Source organism: Sceloporus occidentalis, unplaced genomic scaffold (genome assembly GCF_023333645.1).
Source record: "Sceloporus occidentalis isolate IW3139 unplaced genomic scaffold, rSceOcc1.0.p SCAF_247, whole genome shotgun sequence".
Classification (NCBI taxonomy): domain Eukaryota; kingdom Metazoa; phylum Chordata; class Lepidosauria; order Squamata; family Phrynosomatidae; genus Sceloporus; species Sceloporus occidentalis.
This window is the reverse complement of record NW_028317227.1, coordinates 526220-530990: the sequence shown is the minus strand read 5'-3', so window position 1 is coordinate 530990 and position 4771 is coordinate 526220.

Below are 4771 nucleotides of genomic sequence, written 5' to 3'. Positions count from 1 at the left end.
GGATCCTGACGGACATCATCTGGAACATCTCTGGGAATAGTCCACGCAATAGCCGTGCCAGAGTTCCAGAACCCCAGTTCTAAGGATGGGTGATAAAACCAGGTTTCTCAAATGAGATGCCTCTCTGTAACCACCTCTCATTGTGACCTACCACGAGCCCAGTATAACCCCAAAAGAGCAACATGATAGGGCAATAGACGTCCATAGCGACTCAGTTCCAGACGCCGTACAGCCATGGATTCGAGGCTAGGTACTAGTCAGACGCGTGAAGGGATTTTGGCCATGTAGTGGCTAGTCCATGGTGTGTGTTGTATACTGTCATGTAGTGAGAGGAGCTCGCTGTAGCTTACAAAACCTATACATGTGGGGTTTTATATGCAGCTGAATACGTTTAGTGAATTGCTCTGTACTGGCATGTATGTATGTATGTATGAAAATTGCTAACCAACATTAAAGTGGTTTTGAAAAAATTTCATATAATGGCTAACTTTGGCAGATATTGGTGACCAAATGTCAAGTGCCTAAATGCGCCTACCCTGAATTACCTTGAGTTGTCTGCTTTCCATAAATATATACTTTGTGGGTTATTCATGGGTTATTTTTGTTCATGATTATTGTTACAAACCAGCATACTACCTATAAAAAAAATGCAATTAATGGCTTTAAAATATGAATACACTGTATACCTTTAATATTTGTCCTATCATTGCAAGAAAGATGCAAAATTCAATAAATTTTTATACGTCAATGTTAACATCTATAATAAGAGATAAAGATCTTTTTTTGAATTACAATGGGCTGAAGACCTGGCCCTATATGTGTTGTTAATGTATTGTATTGTGCTCCTAACAGTTAGGAGTGACTTCCCTAATAAAACTGCCACTGTTATGTGAGGTATCACATAAAATGGTTATGGTTAGTAATCTAGGCCTCTGTAGTTAATTTACGGGCATATTATGTAACCAGTTATAATATCTTGGGCTGAGCAATCTTTAAAACTCCTTATCCAACGTGTACTATAACTTGAAGACACGGGTAACAATTTTGTAGGCATTTGGTTCAAATATAATAACTCAGTAAGGGTTAGACAGGTACAAAAATGCTTACATAAATGTATATTAATAGTATTAAACTATCTGATATATGAGTTATTAAGCCCTTCAGGACCATGATTCCCCTTTTTCATTTGTAGTATACCCACCTTCTTTTGAAACCACATAAATAAAATGTGATAATTTGTTGTACTAATATGCACAACATGTGCTATCATTTTGGTTTACAAATTCTTCAACAGAGTAGGTGCTGCTGAAAAATAACCCAATTTATGTTCAGCAACATTTCACTTAAAGACATGTTTTTTTATGTCCGACAGGTCTGTATGGATCCCTGGGTGTAGCAAACATGTTTTAACATAATTTTCTGCTTCTAGTGGTAGGTATAAAGGGTATTAGAATAAATTTATATAAGGGTTTTTTGACACTGTCTCTATCCAATGCAACATGGATAGAGATCCACTTGGGCTCGTATTCTTTGCTAAGGCCAGTGATGTAATGCTGACACCATTTGGCTCAATATACATTTTTTTATGTTTTATTTTATGTATTTTTGGCACAGCAACTGTGGTCAGCCAGCAGAGTGATCTTTTCAGCATTTACACCTGCTGGAAGAGAATGCCAAGTCTTCCGACAGCCTGATTTCCATCATTGAATACATTATTGTTTCATTTATGCCCTATTTACATTATCTAGCTCTGGCATCATTTGCCTAAATACAGATGGGGCATTTCATAGAACTATCACCTTCTTTTCCCATGATAATTTAGTAAAGATTGCATGATACAAAGTTGTAACATACTTCTTTTTATCAATGGTCTGCAACAGGTTAGACGTTCCTGGTCGATGTCTACCCTGTTGTAGATCTTTGTATTACCTGCAAAAAAAGACATACCTTAAGATTAAGGCCTTTGGTGATACCGGTAATAAAAAATTTCTAAAATGATATATGGATCCCGGTACTGATTCCTGAGGTAACCCATTAGTAACAAGACCTTCATTTAAATATACACTATTAACTACAACCTGCTGTTTCCTGTCCATTCAACTGAATTTTAACATCCAAACTAAACATTTATTTTTATGGGCTTTTTTATGAGGGATAGTGTCAAATGACTTACTGAAATCTAGATAGGCTATAACTACTGCTCCTCCCTGGTCTACTATTATGAGTTACACAGTCAAAAAAAACAGCTTGACAAGATATCTCTGCAGTAAATACATGCTGTTTTTGATCTTGGAAACCATTTATATGAGGATATAACCCTTCCTTTAGCATGGTTTCCATGAACTTCCCAGCTAACATAAGACTTTCAGGTCTGTAGTTACTGTAATTGGTAATACAATTTCCAACTTCCAATCTTCTGGAACTACTCCTGTCAATAGGGTATGGTTAAATAGGTCTTATTAAATTGGACAGTCCAAAGCTCATTTAATAACCTTGGGTGTACAGTATACCATTGGTTTACCTTTTTTTTTACTCTAGAGAGTTCAGGTAGAACTTTCCCACTGCAAAGATACATATTTCCGTTTTCTCTTTCTAACTGAAACCTCTTTCCTCGACATTCCTCTGTAAAAAAACACAGGAAGTAGAAAATTCTCCCAGCACAAGTCGTTGAGGCTAAAACAGTAAGGGAATTTAAACATGCATGGGATATCCTCTTACAAGCTACATACTGCCATATTTACACATAGCACGGCATGTCATCTTCACGGCAGTAGAATAGGTCGTACTGTTGAGCTCAGTGACTTTAATATGGCACTGTCATAGGAAGCCATCTTTGCCACAAGTCAGTTCATGGAATTTCTACCCTGCTAGATCTGCACTGATCCACTGTAAATGCTTTTATTGAGAAGTGGAAATGTCTAGGAGTAAAAAAAGCTAAGCCACGGAGCAGCAGATCACGTAAACTCAGAGCAGGGCTGCTGAGCACTAGAGCATGCTATGTGCCATAACATCGCCTGTCATCTGTAGCATACTCACCACAGAGTTTCAAATTGCCTTTGGTAGTAATAGCAGCACAAGCATTGTGCATCAGGAGCTTTATGAAATCGATTTCCATGTGCCATGCCAAGCATCAGCTGGAGTTGTGTAATATTCAAGTAATTGCCATTATGAAATTTATTTCCCTAAGAAATATACTTCCATGCTTTCTCAAGGAACGATACAAGACAAAGAATGGCCTCAGTGAAGGCCCGGAGAATAGGAAGTTAGTGACAGACAGGTCTGAGGCAATATAAAAGATATGTAGGGATTGTAGGAGGTAACACCTGAGATATGTAAAGTACGCTTTTGAAGCATTTCAGGAATTTACTTAGCGGATATTAAAGAGTAGACATTGTACCCCATTGTAGCCACTTTAAACTATTATGATAATACCAAATAATTGCTACACCAGGCATGGTTTGCTTACACAGCTAACTAACTTGCTCTGAGGCAAAGGAATTATGCAATTGTGCCTTAATTCGTCTAGTCACACACTTAATTATGAAACTGTCTAGGAACATTTTGTCCTCAAGTGAAAATTTAAGGAACTTATTAAAGGAAAAACACTATATGATTGCAAATGTCTACATAATGGAAGCATTTATGTCAATTAGTCCCAATCTCGATGGCTAAACATTCAATGATGCAGAAAGTATATACAGGCAAACGCTATACTATGAAACACATGATTAGCATAAACACAGGCAAACACTATATATTGTACAATATAATATTCTATTTTTGGTATGAGCCCCTTCAAGGATCATCATTACATATAGCAAAAAGAAAAACATACCTCAGTACTCAGATAAAACAGATACATATGGTAAAAACGTAAACTAAAACGCTGTAAAATAAAGTAATTAACTGTTAATATCAGACAACTCTTATACCAATTACCAGTTTGTGATACTTTTCTAATCTTAGTAAGAATATCACAAAGCATGCAGTACCCCTTTACTATTTATCTCCCCTTTAAACCTCTTGCAGTCCCAGTAGAGAGGAAAAATACCCTGAAATATAAAATTCATTGAATCTATATATGATTCTAAAGCTCCCAAAATACAATCCTCATCAAAATAAGACTTTGAGTTGATGATGCCTTGTTTGTATTAATGATAGTAGTGTGTAGCTTGCTGTAGAAGCAAATGGTTGTTAAACAAACAATTAAAATAAAATATTATTTTAGCTGTATTTTATAGGTATACACAGGAAGTGTCACTTCTGTGCTTGCAATCTTGTTTACAGTCAGCACAAACAGAAGTTATCTGCACGTGCCTTGGCAGGGGTTTCCTACTGAAAGTAACCCTTCTACTAAACACTGCACAGCGCTGATCTTGCTCCCTAAGATCACAACACATGCATTTGTTCTTTGCTGCAGTGCAATACACAGTTGCTGATCTCCTCTCCCCTCCGGCGCTCACTTAAGTCTTCTTACGTAAACTCTTACACAGTAGCGCAGCCTCTAGGGGAGTAAGAGGACTGCACTCCAGCCTCTCAGAACTGGGATGTGCCTAGAAGAGAGGCAGAGGTTTGTGTCGAGAGGTGTGTTTGCACAATAAACTGCTCTACATATATCAGATAGTGCTTCAGTCTACATCTGCTCTGATAGGAGCCAAACCAGGCAGGACACGTTTGTATTCTAGAAAGCAGTGAAGTTCTAAGTTTGTGTCACTGCACTAGTTCTGTCCCTGGAACGTTTACTTGATTTTTAAGGATCTAAGAGATCAAC